This window comes from Colius striatus, chromosome 2, assembly GCF_028858725.1.
Source record: "Colius striatus isolate bColStr4 chromosome 2, bColStr4.1.hap1, whole genome shotgun sequence".
Taxonomy (NCBI): Eukaryota; Metazoa; Chordata; class Aves; order Coliiformes; family Coliidae; genus Colius; species Colius striatus.
Genome location: NC_084760.1, coordinates 122435512 through 122456548, shown reverse-complemented (window position 1 = coordinate 122456548; position 21037 = coordinate 122435512). Strand labels below are relative to the sequence as shown.

Here is a 21037-nt window from a genome sequence, read left to right as displayed (position 1 = left end):
GACCCCAAGCAACGGGCCAGGTAAAGAAGACGAACCACTTCCTTAAATGACAGATTGAAAAATTGTGCCGAGAAACCGGACTAGCCTGGCCTCTGTTACGACCTCTAGCCTTGTTGCGAACAAGAACCAAACTGAGGACTGAGGAGACATTAAGTCCCTTCAAAATACTCTATGGAAGACCCTCTTCAGTTCAGGGGGAAACCTCAACAAAAGCTGCTGCCGAGATGTTAACTGACTAGATAATAAGCTTAAAAAAAAAAAAAAACCAAACAAAAGACCTCAGAAAAGTAGAAAAACTGGTTCTGTGGAACAGAGCTCCTGGCTTGGAGCAGGCTAATGGACAGGAGCTTTTCTGTCCCTGAATTAGGTGAAAGAATCAGCTTTCGGCTGCCGCTCTGGAAAGAGAGGAGGTGTGAGCATGCTAGCAGGCAGCAGCACGGCCAGGTGCATCCCACCAGCCAGAGCCCATCAGCACACACCAGCCCGAGCGGAGGGACGGTCGGTGGAGCAACACGCCCGTACCTCTCAGGCGTCCAGCTGCGGTTCAGATCGGGCTGGGAAAGTCTCCTCTCCCCCGTGCCGAGAAGAGAAAATGCCGTTCAAAATGGCGGCGAAAACGGCGGGAATTTCCTGATTGGCTGCTGGCGCGCGCGGCACCCGGCAGGAGAGAGAGCTTAAAAAAAGCTGCGGTATGGCTTTTGGCCACCGGGTGGCAGCGGCGAGCGCAACGTTCCGATTGGCGGCGGCGTTGCCGGGCAACGGCGACGCGCGATTCCGATTGGCCGCGAAATTCAAAATGGCGGCGAAACGACGGCGCTTTCCGATTGGCCGCGGGCGGGCACGTGAAGCAGGAACGGGCGACGCGCGATTCCGATTGGCCGAAAAATCCAAGATGGCCGCGAGAGGACGCGGCCTTCCGATTGGCTCGGGCGTTGCTAAGCGACGCCGGCGGGAGATTCCGATTGGCCGAAAAAATTCAAGATGGCCGCGAGAAGACGCGGCGTTCCGATTGGCTCGGGCGTTGCTAAGCGACGCCGACGCGCGAGTCCCACTGGCCGAGAAATTCAAGATGGCGGACGAAGCGACGCCGCTTTCCGATTGGCCGCGGGCGGACACGTGAACCGGGAACGGGCGACGCGCGATTCCGATTGGCCGGCAGGTAAAAAAGCCGAAAAAATTCGAAAAAAAGCAGAAAAAACCCAAAGAAGCGGCAGTAAAAAAGCAGAAAAAAAACCCAGAAGCAAGGGAGATTAAAGGCGGAAGCGAGGGAGCGATCAGGGAGAAGAAATTGGCGAAGAAAGGCAGAAAAGTGGCAGGAAAATATAGAAAACCGCGGGGAAAAAAGCAGAAAACGCACAGAGAAAAGGCTGAGAGAAGGCAGAGGGAGGACAGAAGAGAGGCAGGAGAACGGCGGAAAAAAATATCAGAAGAGAGACAGAAAACGTTGGAAACGAATTTTGAAACGACAGGAAAAACGGCAGTTCAAAGGCTGAGCAACGGCACTAAAACGTGGCAGGAAGCAAGAAGTAAGGCAGGAGAAATACAGAAGAAAGGCAGAAAACCGGTAGAAAATCGGTAGGGAAAAGGTAGAAGAGAAAGGCACAACAAACAGATGAAACGCAGATTAAAGCCTGCCATCTCGTTTCTCGCCACTAGGTGGCAGCGCCGCGCGGCTCCCGGGCTGCGATCTCGTTTTCCGCCACTGGGTGGCAGCGCCGAGCGTCCCGGGCTCCGATCTCGTTTTCCGCCACTGGGTGGCAGCGCCGAGTGCTGTGTGCATAAAATATATTCCACCAAGCCCTCCAATTATCAGTCAAATTCTGTAACATTCAGATATATACCCGCATTATATTCAGAGGAGTAGTCTAGTTATCATGAACAAATTCTGTATGTGTAAATATATGCACACTGTAAAACCAATCAAGTCTTCCAATTATCAGTCAATCCTTTCAGTTTCAGAAACCTACCTGTCATAAATTCAGAAGAATACTCCAATTCTCTGGAAAGAATTCTGTATATTTATACTGTGTGCACAAAGTACATTCCACCAAGACCTCCAATAATCAAAAAATTCTTTAACTTTCAGATATATACCAGCATTAAATTCAGAGGAGTAGTCTACTTATCAGGCACAAATTCTGTATATATAAATCTGTGCACACGGTAAAATCAATCAAGTCTTCCAATTATCAGTCAAATCCTTTCAGTTTCAGAAAGCCACCTGTAATAAATTCAGAAGAATACTGTAACTCTCTGGAATAAATTCTGTATCTTTATACTGTGTGCACAAGGTACATTCCACAAAGTACTCAAATTATCAGCCAAATTCTGCAACGTTCAGATATATACCAGCATTAAATTCAGAGGAGTACTCTAGTTGTCAGGCACAAATTCTGTATGTTGTATTGTGTACACACAGTAAATTCAACCATGTCCTCCAATTATCGGTCAAATCCTTTCAGATTCAGAAAGCTACCTGTCATAAATTCAAAAGAATACTGTAATTCGTACATTCCACCAGGCCATCCAATTACCAGCCAAAATTCTGTAACTTTCAGATACATACAAGCATTAAATTCAGAGGAGTAGTCTACTTATCAGGCACAAATTCTGTATGTCTAAATCTCTGCACACTGTAAAATCAATCAAGTCTTCCAATTATCAGTCACATCCTTTCCGTTTCATAACGCTACCTGTAATAAATTCAGAAGAATACTCCAATTCTCAAGTGATAATTCTGTATCTTTCTACTCTGTGCACAAAGTACATTCCACCAAGCCCTCCAATTACAAGCCAAATTCTTTTACTTTCAGATATATACCAGCAAAAAATTCACGTGAGTAGTCTAGTTATCAGGCACAAATTCTGTATGTCTAAATCTGTGCAAACTGTAAAATCAATCAAGGTTTCCAATTATCAGTCAAATCATTTCACTTTCAGAAACCTACCTGTCATAAATTCAGAAGAATACTCCAATTCTCTAGAAAGAATTCTATCTATTTCTACTGTGTACACAGACTATTTTCCACCAAGACCTCGAATTATCAGCCAAATTCTGCAAATTTAAGATGTATACAAGCATTAAATTCAGAAGAGTAGTCTAGTTATCAGGCAAAAATTCTTTATGTGTAAATCTCAGCACACTATAAAATGAATCAAAGCTTCCAATTATCAGTCAAATCCTTTCAGTTTCAGAAAGCTACCTGTCATAAATTCAGAAGAATACTCCAATTCTCTGAAAACAATTCTGTATCTTTTATACTGTGTACACAGACTATTTTCCACCAAGACCTCGCATTATCAGCCAAATTCTGCAAATTTAAGATGTATACAAGCATTAAATTCAGAAGAGTAGTCTAGTTATCAAGCACAAATTCTGTATGTGTAAATTTGTGTACACTGTAAAATCAATCAAGTCTTCCAATTATCAGTCAAATCCTATCACTTTAAGAAAGCTACCTGTCATAAATTCAGAAGAATACTCCAAGCCTTGGACGAGAATTCCGTATGTTTATACTGTGTGCACAAATTATATTCCACCAAGCTCTCCAAGTATCAGAAAATTCTATAACTTTCAGATATATACCTGCATTAAATTCAAAGGAGTAGTCTAGTTGTCAGGCACAAATTCTGTATGTTGTATTGTGTACACACAGTAAATTCAAACATGTCCTCGAATTATCAGTCAAATCCTTTCCGTTTCACAAAGTTACCTTTCATACATTCAGAAGAATATTCCAATTCTTAGACGAGAAATATGTATTTTTATACTGTGTACACAAAGTACATTCAATAAAGCACTCGAATTATCAACCAAATTCTGTAACTTTCAGATATATACCACCATTAAAGTCAGAGGAGTAGTCTAGTTACCATTTTTAACCAACACCGAGCTCTTTTCAGCAGCGGGACACCGGAGCCCTCATTACAAGGCCGAGGCCAGTCACGCAGCAGGAGGAAAGCCACGTGTATCCCCGGATCAGGTGCCTCTGGGAAAGAGGAGAAGCAAAGCCCACTGAACATTGATCAGTATCCTGTAGCTGTGGCACACGCCTGACGTGGCCCTCCCATCCTGCAACCGAGACGCCCTGAAGGGACAAAAAAGGGCTGAGCTGCCCCAAGGTCTCATTGCTCACCCCTGCCCCTCACTGAGCCAATCTGCTTGAACCCTTGAAAAGACTCAGTTGCTCATATACGTGGGGACAAGGACAGGAAAACTCAGTTCCTACTTGGTTGCTACCTTAGAGAGCAGTACTCGGAGGCAAGGCACTGATCCCAGGCATCACTCAGCTGGGTAAGAGCCAGTCAGCGCCAGCACAGCCCGGTGGGATGTGGGCAGCCAGGCACTCCCCAGGCCAGGCAGGACTCTGCCGCAGCACAACCAAACTCAACCTGCTGCCTCCAGCTCCTCCACCAAGCTGGAAAAGCCTCTTTTTCTGCTGTTTAGGTTACGTTGCACATCAAGAGAGCTGTGCCCTGTGGGTGCTGTTAGGAAGCTGCGTGTTTGTGTGTGTGTGTGTGAAGGCAGTGGGGCTGCACAGCCTCATACTCACAAACTGCCGCCCGAGCTTGGCTTTGACGCGCTCGGCCTCGCTCTCAGCGGGGTGCGGGGCGTAGCTGAGGGCACCCATGCGGTTGCTTATCCACAGACGGGCTCTTCCTCGTGTAGAAGGAGCAGGTGCGGAAGCAGCTGAAGGGAGCGTCCTGCACGGCCGTGCCGAGCTGGGGGTCGCAGGGGGGATGTGTGCAGTCATCCTCCAGGCGCCAGGCCTCCCCTGGGGAGCAGAAGGACAAACCACCCCGGTCAGAGCCACAGCCTGGGCTACGTCCTACCGCTCCAGCCATTGGTGGGGGTCCCAGTGGACAGCCCAGCCCAGCCCCCCTCTGCCCACCCCACACCCAGCAGCACGGAGTCACAGAACGGTTTCAGCTGGAAGAGAGCTTGAAGCTCGTCGAGCGCAGCCTTTGTCCCAGCCCTATCGCCCACCAGCCCACTTCCCGTAGTGCAACATCCACCCGGCTCTGAAATCCCTCCAGGGACGGTCACTCCTGCACCTCCCTGGGCAGCCGCTCCAACGCCTGACAACCCTGTCAGCAAAGAAATTCCTCCTCAGATCCAGCTTGAACCTCCCCCGGTGCAACTTGCGGCCGTCTCCTCTCGTTCTATTGCTTGCTACTGGGGAGGACAGACCCACTCCCACCTCGCTACAGCTTCCTTTCAGGTAGTCGCAGAGAGCGAGAAGGGCTCCTCTGACCCTCGTTTTCTCCCCCAAATCCCTCCGTGGGCACCCTACAGCCCCCACAGCTGGAGGGCACATCCCTGCCACAAGCCCCTGGCCATTCCTTGCCCCCACCTGCCCCAGGCAGCACTCCCTGCTCCCGCCCTGCGCAGCCTCGTGTACCCACAGCTCCCAACATCTTTCTGGCAGGAATCAGTTAAAAACAGTCAAGCGTAACAAAGACTTGGCCAGAGTCAGGACCTCCGAGCGCTGCTGCAGGATTCAGTATTATTACTCAGAACAAAGGGAAAATCAGAAATTGAGAAAGACACGATTCACTGTAAAATAACACCATGATAAGAAACCTCAGCTCACTGGAATTCGAACCAGTAGAGGCCTTGAAGACCCCGAATGCTGAAAACAAAGAAGCTGGAGGGCAGACAGCTGCAGATAAGAAGGACTCGGAATGTGGAAAACAGAATTGCTTGCGTTCTGCTCCGTGGCATGGAAATCTACCGGAGACGCTGCACCAGTACAAACCGGAAGGAGCCTTACACCACAATACGAAGCGGGGATAGGTCATAAATATGTAATAGGCACTTCTGCGTACCCCTACCTGTACCCTGTACGTAGCCCTTTGTTATACAATAAGGTGCACGAGCTGGGCAGAATTATCTCCCTCGCACCCACCGGCGCAATACATACCTGGTTCATAACCCTTCACCGTGTGGTAGACTTTGTTCCGCACGTCAATTGGCGAGCCAGGCAGGAGACCCTCTCGGCCCGGCTGCTGGACCGGGCGGGGCGTGGGACATTCTGGGTGCGCCACCAGACTGCTTCTCCAGAGAGTCTCCCATCCCCATCCCATCGCTGCAGGGGAAGAGACCGAGCGGGCCGGGAACGTAAACTGGGAAGCCTGCAGGGGTAGAGGGGATGAGTCCATAAGCCGCGTATGGGACACCTCACGCTGTGACGGGGAGTAGCGGAGATCACCAAGACCCTGTAAGTTGTAAAGGGGGGTATAAGTACCCCTTGCGCCCGGGTGAGGGAGCGATACTGCTCGCCCCTGGGGAATTAGCGAGTTCGCTGGTACGGTAACTTGGGCGCTCCTCGCTGGGACAGCGGGGGCAACGTGTGTGGTATATAATTGCTTGCAGAATTGCTGTACCGGTACCGTGCATATTTTAGCATGGCTAAAGTTACCAAAGCAAGTAGCGATTATGCATTGCAAAGCTCACCAAAACGGAACAGCTGCACAAGAGGTAGCCAATTCGGCGGCAGATCAGGAAGCAAAGACAGCAGCTGAAAAAGGTACAGCAGAGATACCCTCTCTGATTCCGGATGGAAAAATCCCAATCAACCAAATTCCTAACCATTCAAAAGACGACCAGAAATCGATTCAGGATTTAGGGGGAAAACCAGAGAACAACGGTTGGGCTACACCACCACAGGTGACAGTAGCGGTGCCGAGCACGTTACTTTTGGGTTATAATCCTGGTTGAACATAGAAAGTCTCACTGAGGAGTCAAAGCCCTACGTAAGTATCTGAGCAAACGCATTGTCGCCTATAACTTGTACACAACCATCAAACAAGAAACACAACAATGTGAGATTTGGGAAGGGTACTTCCCCTGGACAGTGGTGGCAAATTGACTTTTCAGAACTTGAAAGAAAAAGGGGGTTCCAATATCTACTTGTACTAACTGATACCTTTTCAGGACGGCCAGAAGCATTCCCTTGCCAAACAAACAAGGCTAAAGAGGTAACTAAGGCTTTACTACATGAAGTAATACCGAGATTTGGGATCCCAGCAGTAATATCCTCAGACAGAGACCCTCAATTTGTGACCAAAATTACGCAACAAATTAGTCGGGTTCTGGGGATAGACTGGCAGTTGCACACTCCCTAAAGACCCCAAGCAACGGGCCAGGTAAAGAAGACGAACCACTTCCTTAAATGACAGATTGAAAAATTGTGCCGAGAAACCGGACTAGCCTGGCCTCTGTTACGACCTCTAGCCTTGTTGCGAACAAGAACCAAACTGAGGACTGAGGAGACATTAAGTCCCTTCAAAATACTCTATGGAAGACCCTCTTCAGTTCAGGGGGAAACCTCAACAAAAGCTGCTGCCGAGATGTTAACTGACTAGATAATAAGCTTAAAAAAAAAAAAAAACCAAACAAAAGACCTCAGAAAAGTAGAAAAACTGGTTCTGTGGAACAGAGCTCCTGGCTTGGAGCAGGCTAATGGACAGGAGCTTTTCTGTCCCTGAATTAGGTGAAAGAATCAGCTTTCGGCTGCCGCTCTGGAAAGAGAGGAGGTGTGAGCATGCTAGCAGGCAGCAGCACGGCCAGGTGCATCCCACCAGCCAGAGCCCATCAGCACACACCAGCCCGAGCGGAGGGACGGTCGGTGGAGCAACACGCCCGTACCTCTCAGGCGTCCAGCTGCGGTTCAGATCGGGCTGGGAAAGTCTCCTCTCCCCCGTGCCGAGAAGAGAAAATGCCGTTCAAAATGGCGGCGAAAACGGCGGGAATTTCCTGATTGGCTGCTGGCGCGCGCGGCACCCGGCAGGAGAGAGAGCTTAAAAAAAGCTGCGGTATGGCTTTTGGCCACCGGGTGGCAGCGGCGAGCGCAACGTTCCGATTGGCGGCGGCGTTGCCGGGCAACGGCGACGCGCGATTCCGATTGGCCGCGAAATTCAAAATGGCGGCGAAACGACGGCGCTTTCCGATTGGCCGCGGGCGGGCACGTGAAGCAGGAACGGGCGACGCGCGATTCCGATTGGCCGAAAAATCCAAGATGGCCGCGAGAGGACGCGGCCTTCCGATTGGCTCGGGCGTTGCTAAGCGACGCCGGCGGGAGATTCCGATTGGCCGAAAAAATTCAAGATGGCCGCGAGAAGACGCGGCGTTCCGATTGGCTCGGGCGTTGCTAAGCGACGCCGACGCGCGAGTCCCACTGGCCGAGAAATTCAAGATGGCGGACGAAGCGACGCCGCTTTCCGATTGGCCGCGGGCGGACACGTGAACCGGGAACGGGCGACGCGCGATTCCGATTGGCCGGCAGGTAAAAAAGCCGAAAAAATTCGAAAAAAAGCAGAAAAAACCCAAAGAAGCGGCAGTAAAAAAGCAGAAAAAAAACCCAGAAGCAAGGGAGATTAAAGGCGGAAGCGAGGGAGCGATCAGGGAGAAGAAATTGGCGAAGAAAGGCAGAAAAGTGGCAGGAAAATATAGAAAACCGCGGGGAAAAAAGCAGAAAACGCACAGAGAAAAGGCTGAGAGAAGGCAGAGGGAGGACAGAAGAGAGGCAGGAGAACGGCGGAAAAAAATATCAGAAGAGAGACAGAAAACGTTGGAAACGAATTTTGAAACGACAGGAAAAACGGCAGTTCAAAGGCTGAGCAACGGCACTAAAACGTGGCAGGAAGCAAGAAGTAAGGCAGGAGAAATACAGAAGAAAGGCAGAAAACCGGTAGAAAATCGGTAGGGAAAAGGTAGAAGAGAAAGGCACAACAAACAGATGAAACGCAGATTAAAGCCTGCCATCTCGTTTCTCGCCACTAGGTGGCAGCGCCGCGCGGCTCCCGGGCTGCGATCTCGTTTTCCGCCACTGGGTGGCAGCGCCGAGCGTCCCGGGCTCCGATCTCGTTTTCCGCCACTGGGTGGCAGCGCCGAGTGCTGTGTGCATAAAATATATTCCACCAAGCCCTCCAATTATCAGTCAAATTCTGTAACATTCAGATATATACCCGCATTATATTCAGAGGAGTAGTCTAGTTATCATGAACAAATTCTGTATGTGTAAATATATGCACACTGTAAAACCAATCAAGTCTTCCAATTATCAGTCAATCCTTTCAGTTTCAGAAACCTACCTGTCATAAATTCAGAAGAATACTCCAATTCTCTGGAAAGAATTCTGTATATTTATACTGTGTGCACAAAGTACATTCCACCAAGACCTCCAATAATCAAAAAATTCTTTAACTTTCAGATATATACCAGCATTAAATTCAGAGGAGTAGTCTACTTATCAGGCACAAATTCTGTATATATAAATCTGTGCACACGGTAAAATCAATCAAGTCTTCCAATTATCAGTCAAATCCTTTCAGTTTCAGAAAGCCACCTGTAATAAATTCAGAAGAATACTGTAACTCTCTGGAATAAATTCTGTATCTTTATACTGTGTGCACAAGGTACATTCCACAAAGTACTCAAATTATCAGCCAAATTCTGCAACGTTCAGATATATACCAGCATTAAATTCAGAGGAGTACTCTAGTTGTCAGGCACAAATTCTGTATGTTGTATTGTGTACACACAGTAAATTCAACCATGTCCTCCAATTATCGGTCAAATCCTTTCAGATTCAGAAAGCTACCTGTCATAAATTCAAAAGAATACTGTAATTCGTACATTCCACCAGGCCATCCAATTACCAGCCAAAATTCTGTAACTTTCAGATACATACAAGCATTAAATTCAGAGGAGTAGTCTACTTATCAGGCACAAATTCTGTATGTCTAAATCTCTGCACACTGTAAAATCAATCAAGTCTTCCAATTATCAGTCACATCCTTTCCGTTTCATAACGCTACCTGTAATAAATTCAGAAGAATACTCCAATTCTCAAGTGATAATTCTGTATCTTTCTACTCTGTGCACAAAGTACATTCCACCAAGCCCTCCAATTACAAGCCAAATTCTTTTACTTTCAGATATATACCAGCAAAAAATTCACGTGAGTAGTCTAGTTATCAGGCACAAATTCTGTATGTCTAAATCTGTGCAAACTGTAAAATCAATCAAGGTTTCCAATTATCAGTCAAATCATTTCACTTTCAGAAACCTACCTGTCATAAATTCAGAAGAATACTCCAATTCTCTAGAAAGAATTCTATCTATTTCTACTGTGTACACAGACTATTTTCCACCAAGACCTCGAATTATCAGCCAAATTCTGCAAATTTAAGATGTATACAAGCATTAAATTCAGAAGAGTAGTCTAGTTATCAGGCAAAAATTCTTTATGTGTAAATCTCAGCACACTATAAAATGAATCAAAGCTTCCAATTATCAGTCAAATCCTTTCAGTTTCAGAAAGCTACCTGTCATAAATTCAGAAGAATACTCCAATTCTCTGAAAACAATTCTGTATCTTTTATACTGTGTACACAGACTATTTTCCACCAAGACCTCGCATTATCAGCCAAATTCTGCAAATTTAAGATGTATACAAGCATTAAATTCAGAAGAGTAGTCTAGTTATCAAGCACAAATTCTGTATGTGTAAATTTGTGTACACTGTAAAATCAATCAAGTCTTCCAATTATCAGTCAAATCCTATCACTTTAAGAAAGCTACCTGTCATAAATTCAGAAGAATACTCCAAGCCTTGGACGAGAATTCCGTATGTTTATACTGTGTGCACAAATTATATTCCACCAAGCTCTCCAAGTATCAGAAAATTCTATAACTTTCAGATATATACCTGCATTAAATTCAAAGGAGTAGTCTAGTTGTCAGGCACAAATTCTGTATGTTGTATTGTGTACACACAGTAAATTCAAACATGTCCTCGAATTATCAGTCAAATCCTTTCCGTTTCACAAAGTTACCTTTCATACATTCAGAAGAATATTCCAATTCTTAGACGAGAAATATGTATTTTTATACTGTGTACACAAAGTACATTCAATAAAGCACTCGAATTATCAACCAAATTCTGTAACTTTCAGATATATACCACCATTAAAGTCAGAGGAGTAGTCTAGTTACCATTTTTAACCAACACCGAGCTCTTTTCAGCAGCGGGACACCGGAGCCCTCATTACAAGGCCGAGGCCAGTCACGCAGCAGGAGGAAAGCCACGTGTATCCCCGGATCAGGTGCCTCTGGGAAAGAGGAGAAGCAAAGCCCACTGAACATTGATCAGTATCCTGTAGCTGTGGCACACGCCTGACGTGGCCCTCCCATCCTGCAACCGAGACGCCCTGAAGGGACAAAAAAGGGCTGAGCTGCCCCAAGGTCTCATTGCTCACCCCTGCCCCTCACTGAGCCAATCTGCTTGAACCCTTGAAAAGACTCAGTTGCTCATATACGTGGGGACAAGGACAGGAAAACTCAGTTCCTACTTGGTTGCTACCTTAGAGAGCAGTACTCGGAGGCAAGGCACTGATCCCAGGCATCACTCAGCTGGGTAAGAGCCAGTCAGCGCCAGCACAGCCCGGTGGGATGTGGGCAGCCAGGCACTCCCCAGGCCAGGCAGGACTCTGCCGCAGCACAACCAAACTCAACCTGCTGCCTCCAGCTCCTCCACCAAGCTGGAAAAGCCTCTTTTTCTGCTGTTTAGGTTACGTTGCACATCAAGAGAGCTGTGCCCTGTGGGTGCTGTTAGGAAGCTGCGTGTTTGTGTGTGTGTGTGTGAAGGCAGTGGGGCTGCACAGCCTCATACTCACAAACTGCCGCCCGAGCTTGGCTTTGACGCGCTCGGCCTCGCTCTCAGCGGGGTGCGGGGCGTAGCTGAGGGCACCCATGCGGTTGCTTATCCACAGACGGGCTCTTCCTCGTGTAGAAGGAGCAGGTGCGGAAGCAGCTGAAGGGAGCGTCCTGCACGGCCGTGCCGAGCTGGGGGTCGCAGGGGGGATGTGTGCAGTCATCCTCCAGGCGCCAGGCCTCCCCTGGGGAGCAGAAGGACAAACCACCCCGGTCAGAGCCACAGCCTGGGCTACGTCCTACCGCTCCAGCCATTGGTGGGGGTCCCAGTGGACAGCCCAGCCCAGCCCCCCTCTGCCCACCCCACACCCAGCAGCACGGAGTCACAGAACGGTTTCAGCTGGAAGAGAGCTTGAAGCTCGTCGAGCGCAGCCTTTGTCCCAGCCCTATCGCCCACCAGCCCACTTCCCGTAGTGCAACATCCACCCGGCTCTGAAATCCCTCCAGGGACGGTCACTCCTGCACCTCCCTGGGCAGCCGCTCCAACGCCTGACAACCCTGTCAGCAAAGAAATTCCTCCTCAGATCCAGCTTGAACCTCCCCCGGTGCAACTTGCGGCCGTCTCCTCTCGTTCTATTGCTTGCTACTGGGGAGGACAGACCCACTCCCACCTCGCTACAGCTTCCTTTCAGGTAGTCGCAGAGAGCGAGAAGGGCTCCTCTGACCCTCGTTTTCTCCCCCAAATCCCTCCGTGGGCACCCTACAGCCCCCACAGCTGGAGGGCACATCCCTGCCACAAGCCCCTGGCCATTCCTTGCCCCCACCTGCCCCAGGCAGCACTCCCTGCTCCCGCCCTGCGCAGCCTCGTGTACCCACAGCTCCCAACATCTTTCTGGCAGGAATCAGTTAAAAACAGTCAAGCGTAACAAAGACTTGGCCAGAGTCAGGACCTCCGAGCGCTGCTGCAGGATTCAGTATTATTACTCAGAACAAAGGGAAAATCAGAAATTGAGAAAGACACGATTCACTGTAAAATAACACCATGATAAGAAACCTCAGCTCACTGGAATTCGAACCAGTAGAGGCCTTGAAGACCCCGAATGCTGAAAACAAAGAAGCTGGAGGGCAGACAGCTGCAGATAAGAAGGACTCGGAATGTGGAAAACAGAATTGCTTGCGTTCTGCTCCGTGGCATGGAAATCTACCGGAGACGCTGCACCAGTACAAACCGGAAGGAGCCTTACACCACAATACGAAGCGGGGATAGGTCATAAATATGTAATAGGCACTTCTGCGTACCCCTACCTGTACCCTGTACGTAGCCCTTTGTTATACAATAAGGTGCACGAGCTGGGCAGAATTATCTCCCTCGCACCCACCGGCGCAATACATACCTGGTTCATAACCCTTCACCGTGTGGTAGACTTTGTTCCGCACGTCAATTGGCGAGCCAGGCAGGAGACCCTCTCGGCCCGGCTGCTGGACCGGGCGGGGCGTGGGACATTCTGGGTGCGCCACCAGACTGCTTCTCCAGAGAGTCTCCCATCCCCATCCCATCGCTGCAGGGGAAGAGACCGAGCGGGCCGGGAACGTAAACTGGGAAGCCTGCAGGGGTAGAGGGGATGAGTCCATAAGCCGCGTATGGGACACCTCACGCTGTGACGGGGAGTAGCGGAGATCACCAAGACCCTGTAAGTTGTAAAGGGGGGTATAAGTACCCCTTGCGCCCGGGTGAGGGAGCGATACTGCTCGCCCCTGGGGAATTAGCGAGTTCGCTGGTACGGTAACTTGGGCGCTCCTCGCTGGGACAGCGGGGGCAACGTGTGTGGTATATAATTGCTTGCAGAATTGCTGTACCGGTACCGTGCATATTTTAGCATGGCTAAAGTTACCAAAGCAAGTAGCGATTATGCATTGCAAAGCTCACCAAAACGGAACAGCTGCACAAGAGGTAGCCAATTCGGCGGCAGATCAGGAAGCAAAGACAGCAGCTGAAAAAGGTACAGCAGAGATACCCTCTCTGATTCCGGATGGAAAAATCCCAATCAACCAAATTCCTAACCATTCAAAAGACGACCAGAAATCGATTCAGGATTTAGGGGGAAAACCAGAGAACAACGGTTGGGCTACACCACCACAGGTGACAGTAGCGGTGCCGAGCACGTTACTTTTGGGTTATAATCCTGGTTGAACATAGAAAGTCTCACTGAGGAGTCAAAGCCCTACGTAAGTATCTGAGCAAACGCATTGTCGCCTATAACTTGTACACAACCATCAAACAAGAAACACAACAATGTGAGATTTGGGAAGGGTACTTCCCCTGGACAGTGGTGGCAAATTGACTTTTCAGAACTTGAAAGAAAAAGGGGGTTCCAATATCTACTTGTACTAACTGATACCTTTTCAGGACGGCCAGAAGCATTCCCTTGCCAAACAAACAAGGCTAAAGAGGTAACTAAGGCTTTACTACATGAAGTAATACCGAGATTTGGGATCCCAGCAGTAATATCCTCAGACAGAGACCCTCAATTTGTGACCAAAATTACGCAACAAATTAGTCGGGTTCTGGGGATAGACTGGCAGTTGCACACTCCCTAAAGACCCCAAGCAACGGGCCAGGTAAAGAAGACGAACCACTTCCTTAAATGACAGATTGAAAAATTGTGCCGAGAAACCGGACTAGCCTGGCCTCTGTTACGACCTCTAGCCTTGTTGCGAACAAGAACCAAACTGAGGACTGAGGAGACATTAAGTCCCTTCAAAATACTCTATGGAAGACCCTCTTCAGTTCAGGGGGAAACCTCAACAAAAGCTGCTGCCGAGATGTTAACTGACTAGATAATAAGCTTAAAAAAAAAAAAAAACCAAACAAAAGACCTCAGAAAAGTAGAAAAACTGGTTCTGTGGAACAGAGCTCCTGGCTTGGAGCAGGCTAATGGACAGGAGCTTTTCTGTCCCTGAATTAGGTGAAAGAATCAGCTTTCGGCTGCCGCTCTGGAAAGAGAGGAGGTGTGAGCATGCTAGCAGGCAGCAGCACGGCCAGGTGCATCCCACCAGCCAGAGCCCATCAGCACACACCAGCCCGAGCGGAGGGACGGTCGGTGGAGCAACACGCCCGTACCTCTCAGGCGTCCAGCTGCGGTTCAGATCGGGCTGGGAAAGTCTCCTCTCCCCCGTGCCGAGAAGAGAAAATGCCGTTCAAAATGGCGGCGAAAACGGCGGGAATTTTCTGATTGGCTGCTGGCGCGCGCGGCACCCGGCAGGAGAGAGAGCTTAAAAAAAGCTGCGGTATGGCTTTTGGCCACCGGGTGGCAGCGGCGAGCGCAACGTTCCGATTGGCGGCGGCGTTGCCGGGCAACGGCGACGCGCGATTCCGATTGGCCGCGAAATTCAAAATGGCGGCGAAACGACGGCGCTTTCCGATTGGCCGCGGGCGGGCACGTGAAGCAGGAACGGGCGACGCGCGATTCCGATTGGCCGAAAAATCCAAGATGGCCGCGAGAGGACGCGGCCTTCCGATTGGCTCGGGCGTTGCTAAGCGACGCCGGCGGGAGATTCCGATTGGCCGAAAAAATTCAAGATGGCCGCGAGAAGACGCGGCGTTCCGATTGGCTCGGGCGTTGCTAAGCGACGCCGACGCGCGAGTCCCACTGGCCGAGAAATTCAAGATGGCGGACGAAGCGACGCCGCTTTCCGATTGGCCGCGGGCGGACACGTGAACCGGGAACGGGCGACGCGCGATTCCGATTGGCCGGCAGGTAAAAAAGCCGAAAAAATTCGAAAAAAAGCAGAAAAAACCCAAAGAAGCGGCAGTAAAAAAGCAGAAAAAAAACCCAGAAGCAAGGGAGATTAAAGGCGGAAGCGAGGGAGCGATCAGGGAGAAGAAATTGGCGAAGAAAGGCAGAAAAGTGGCAGGAAAATATAGAAAACCGCGGGGAAAAAAGCAGAAAACGCACAGAGAAAAGGCTGAGAGAAGGCAGAGGGAGGACAGAAGAGAGGCAGGAGAACGGCGGAAAAAAATATCAGAAGAGAGACAGAAAACGTTGGAAACGAATTTTGAAACGACAGGAAAAACGGCAGTTCAAAGGCTGAGCAACGGCACTAAAACGTGGCAGGAAGCAAGAAGTAAGGCAGGAGAAATACAGAAGAAAGGCAGAAAACCGGTAGAAAATCGGTAGGGAAAAGGTAGAAGAGAAAGGCACAACAAACAGATGAAACGCAGATTAAAGCCTGCCATCTCGTTTCTCGCCACTAGGTGGCAGCGCCGCGCGGCTCCCGGGCTGCGATCTCGTTTTCCGCCACTGGGTGGCAGCGCCGAGCGTCCCGGGCTCCGATCTCGTTTTCCGCCACTGGGTGGCAGCGCCGAGTGCTGTGTGCATAAAATATATTCCACCAAGCCCTCCAATTATCAGTCAAATTCTGTAACATTCAGATATATACCCGCATTATATTCAGAGGAGTAGTCTAGTTATCATGAACAAATTCTGTATGTGTAAATATATGCACACTGTAAAACCAATCAAGTCTTCCAATTATCAGTCAATCCTTTCAGTTTCAGAAACCTACCTGTCATAAATTCAGAAGAATACTCCAATTCTCTGGAAAGAATTCTGTATATTTATACTGTGTGCACAAAGTACATTCCACCAAGACCTCCAATAATCAAAAAATTCTTTAACTTTCAGATATATACCAGCATTAAATTCAGAGGAGTAGTCTACTTATCAGGCACAAATTCTGTATATATAAATCTGTGCACACGGTAAAATCAATCAAGTCTTCCAATTATCAGTCAAATCCTTTCAGTTTCAGAAAGCCACCTGTAATAAATTCAGAAGAATACTGTAACTCTCTGGAATAAATTCTGTATCTTTATACTGTGTGCACAAGGTACATTCCACAAAGTACTCAAATTATCAGCCAAATTCTGCAACGTTCAGATATATACCAGCATTAAATTCAGAGGAGTACTCTAGTTGTCAGGCACAAATTCTGTATGTTGTATTGTGTACACACAGTAAATTCAACCATGTCCTCCAATTATCGGTCAAATCCTTTCAGATTCAGAAAGCTACCTGTCATAAATTCAAAAGAATACTGTAATTCGTACATTCCACCAGGCCATCCAATTACCAGCCAAAATTCTGTAACTTTCAGATACATACAAGCATTAAATTCAGAGGAGTAGTCTACTTATCAGGCACAAATTCTGTATGTCTAAATCTCTGCACACTGTAAAATCAATCAAGTCTTCCAATTATCAGTCACATCCTTTCCGTTTCATAACGCTACCTGTAATAAATTCAGAAGAATACTCCAATTCTCAAGTGATAATTCTGTATCTTTCTACTCTGTGCACAAAGTACATTCCACCAAGCCCTCCAATTACAAGCCAAATTCTTTTACTTTCAGATATATACCAGCAAAAAATTCACGTGAGTAGTCTAGTTATCAGGCACAAATTCTGTATGTCTAAATCTGTGCAAACTGTAAAATCAATCAAGGTTTCCAATTATCAGTCAAATCATTTCACTTTCAGAAACCTACCTGTCATAAATTCAGAAGAATACTCCAATTCTCTAGAAAGAATTCTATCTATTTCTACTGTGTACACAGACTATTTTCCACCAAGACCTCGAATTATCAGCCAAATTCTGCAAATTTAAGATGTATACAAGCATTAAATTCAGAAGAGTAGTCTAGTTATCAGGCAAAAATTCTTTATGTGTAAATCTCAGCACACTATAAAATGAATCAAAGCTTCCAATTATCAGTCAAATCCTTTCAGTTTCAGAAAGCTACCTGTCATAAATTCAGAAGAATACTCCAATTCTCTGAAAACAATTCTGTATCTTTTATACTGTGTACACAGACTATTTTCCACCAAGACCTCGCATTATCAGCCAAATTCTGCAAATTTAAGATGTATACAAGCATTAAATTCAGAAGAGTAGTCTAGTTATCAAGCACAAATTCTGTATGTGTAAATTTGTGTACACTGTAAAATCAATCAAGTCTTCCAATTATCAGTCAAATCCTATCACTTTAAGAAAGCTACCTGTCATAAATTCAGAAGAATACTCCAAGCCTTGGACGAGAATTCCGTATGTTTATACTGTGTGCACAAATTATATTCCACCAAGCTCTCCAAGTATCAGAAAATTCTATAACTTTCAGATATATACCTGCATTAAATTCAAAGGAGTAGTCTAGTTGTCAGGCACAAATTCTGTATGTTGTATTGTGTACACACAGTAAATTCAAACATGTCCTCGAATTATCAGTCAAATCCTTTCCGTTTCACAAAGTTACCTTTCATACATTCAGAAGAATATTCCAATTCTTAGACGAGAAATATGTATTTTTATACTGTGTACACAAAGTACATTCAATAAAGCACTCGAATTATCAACCAAATTCTGTAACTTTCAGATATATACCACCATTAAAGTCAGAGGAGTAGTCTAGTTACCATTTTTAACCAACACCGAGCTCTTTTCAGCAGCGGGACACCGGAGCCCTCATTACAAGGCCGAGGCCAGTCACGCAGCAGGAGGAAAGCCACGTGTATCCCCGGATCAGGTGCCTCTGGGAAAGAGGAGAAGCAAAGCCCACTGAACATTGATCAGTATCCTGTAGCTGTGGCACACGCCTGACGTGGCCCTCCCATCCTGCAACCGAGACGCCCTGAAGGGACAAAAAAGGGCTGAGCTGCCCCAAGGTCTCATTGCTCACCCCTGCCCCTCACTGAGCCAATCTGCTTGAACCCTTGAAAAGACTCAGTTGCTCATATACGTGGGGACAAGGACAGGAAAACTCAGTTCCTACTTGGTTGCTACCTTAGAGAGCAGTACTCGGAGGCAAGGCACTGATCCCAGGCATCACTCAGCTGGGTAAGAGCCAGTCAGCGCCAGCACAGCCCGGTGGGATGTGGGCAGCCAGGCACTCCCCAGGCCAGGCAGGACTCTGCTGCAGCACAACCAAACTCAACCTGCTGCCTCCAGCTCCTCCACCAAGCTGGAAAAGCCTCTTTTTCTGCTGTTTAGGTTACGTTGCACATCAAGAGAGCTGTGCCCTGTGGGTGCTGTTAGGAAGCTGCGTGTTTGTGTGTGTGTGTGTGAAGGCAGTGGGGCTGCACAGCCTCATACTCACAAACTGCCGCCCGAGCTTGGCTTTGACGCGCTCGGCCTCGCTCTCAGCGGGGTGCGGGGCGTAGCTGAGGGCACCCATGCGGTTGCTTATCCACAGACGGGCTCTTCCTCGTGTAGAAGGAGCAGGTGCGGAAGCAGCTGAAGGGAGCGTCCTGCACGGCCGTGCCGAGCTGGGGGTCGCAGGGGGGATGTGTGCAGTCATCCTCCAGGCGCCAGGCCTCCCCTGGGGAGCAGAAGGACAAACCACCCCGGTCAGAGCCACAGCCTGGGCTACGTCCTACCGCTCCAGCCATTGGTGGGGGTCCCAGTGGACAGCCCAGCCCAGCCCCCCTCTGCCCACCCCACACCCAGCAGCACGGAGTCACAGAACGGTTTCAGCTGGAAGAGAGCTTGAAGCTCGTCGAGCGCAGCCTTTGTCCCAGCCCTATCGCCCACCAGCCCACTTCCCGTAGTGCAACATCCACCCGGCTCTGAAATCCCTCCAGGGACGGTCACTCCTGCACCTCCCTGGGCAGCCGCTCCAACGCCTGACAACCCTGTCAGCAAAGAAATTCCTCCTCAGATCCAGCTTGAACCTCCCCCGGTGCAACTTGCGGCCGTCTCCTCTCGTTCTATTGCTTGCTACTGGGGAGGACAGACCCACTCCCACCTCGCTACAGCTTCCTTTCAGGTAGTCGCAGAGAGCGAGAAGGGCTCCTCTGACCCTCGTTTTCTCCCCCAAATCCCTCCGTGGGCACCCTACAGCCCCCACAGCTGGAGGGCACATCCCTGCCACAAGCCCCTGGCCATTCCTTGCCCCCACCTGCCCCAGGCAGCACTCCCTGCTCCCGCCCTGCGCAGCCTCGTGTACCCACAGCTCCCAACATCTTTCTGGCAGGAATCAGTTAAAAACAGTCAAGCGTAACAAAGACTTGGCCAGAGTCAGGACCTCCGAGCGCTGCTGCAGGATTCAGTATTATTACTCAGAACAAAGGGAAAATCAGAAATTGAGAAAGACACGATTCACTGTAAAATAGCACCATGATAAGAAACTTCAGCTCACTGGAATTCGAACCAGTAGAGGCCTTGAAGACCCCGAATGCTGAAAACAAAGAAGCTGGAGGGCAGACAGCTGCAGATAAGAAGGACTCGGAATGTGGAAAACAGAATTGCTTGCGTTCTGCTCCGTGGCATGGAAATCTACCGGAGACGCTGCACCAGTACAAACCGGAAGGAGCCTTACACCACAATACGAAGCGGGGATAGGTCATAAATATGTAATAGGCACTTCTGCGTACCCCTACCTGTACCCTGTACGTAGCCCTTTGTTATACAATAAGGTGCACGAGCTGGGCAGAATTATCTCCCTCGCACCCACCGGCGCAATACATACCTGGTTCATAACCCTTCACCGTGTGGTAGACTTTGTTCCGCACGTCAATTGGCGAGCCAGGCAGGAGACCCTCTCGGCCCGGCTGCTGGACCGGGCGGGGCGTGGGACATTCTGGGTGCGCCACCAGACTGCTTCTCCAGAGAGTCTCCCATCCCCATCCCATCGCTGCAGGGGAAGAGACCGAGCGGGCCGGGAACGTAAACTGGGAAGCCTGCAGGGGTAGAGGGGATGAGTCCATAAGCCGCGTATGGGACACCTCACGCTGTGACGGGGAGTAGCGGAGATCACCAAGACCCTGTAAGTTGTAAAGGGGGGTATAAGTACCCCTTGCGCCCGGGTGAGGGAGCGATACTGCTCGCCCCTGGGGAATTAGCGAGTTCGCTGGTACGGTAACTTGGGCGCTCCTCGCTGGGACAGCGGGGGCAACGTGTGTGGTATATAATTGCTTGCAGAATTGCTGTACCGGTACCGTGCATATTTTAGCATGGCTAAAGTTACCAAAGCAAGTAGCGATTATGCATTGCAAAGCTCACCAAAACGGAACAGCTGCACAAGAGGTAGCCAATTCGGCGGCAGATCAGGAAGCAAAGACAGCAGCTGAAAAAGGTACAGCAGAGATACCCTCTCTGATTCCGGATGGAAAAATCCCAATCAACCAAATTCCTAACCATTCAAAAGACGACCAGAAATCGATTCAGGATTTAGGGGGAAAACCAGAGAACAACGGTTGGGCTACACCACCACAGGTGACAGTAGCGGTGCCGAGCACGTTACTTTTGGGTTATAATCCTGGTTGAACATAGAAAGTCTCACTGAGGAGTCAAAGCCCTACGTAAGTATCTGAGCAAACGCATT

At 48.8% G+C, this 21037-nt stretch overlaps 3 long non-coding RNA genes across 3 annotated transcripts; all 3 read right to left on the bottom strand.

Annotated features, from left to right (window-relative positions):
* Positions 1–3402: 3402 nt before the first annotated feature.
* Positions 3403–6200, bottom strand: LOC133624824 (uncharacterized). The gene is made up of 3 exons (XR_009818160.1): positions 5925–6200; positions 4554–4775; positions 3403–3989 (listed from the first exon to the last, which is right to left on the bottom strand). It is a non-coding gene; the product is annotated as an uncharacterized LOC133624824 (long non-coding RNA).
* A 4331-nt stretch (positions 6201–10531) lies between these two features.
* On the bottom strand, positions 10532–13337 carry LOC133624822 (uncharacterized). Its single transcript, XR_009818158.1, has 3 exons — positions 13054–13337; positions 11683–11904; positions 10532–11118 (listed from the first exon to the last, which is right to left on the bottom strand). It is a non-coding gene; the product is annotated as an uncharacterized LOC133624822 (long non-coding RNA).
* Positions 13338–17660: 4323 nt separating this feature from the next.
* LOC133624823 (uncharacterized) lies at positions 17661–20466 on the bottom strand. The gene is made up of 3 exons (XR_009818159.1): positions 20183–20466; positions 18812–19033; positions 17661–18247 (listed from the first exon to the last, which is right to left on the bottom strand). It is a non-coding gene; the product is annotated as an uncharacterized LOC133624823 (long non-coding RNA).
* Positions 20467–21037: the final 571 nt, after the last annotated feature.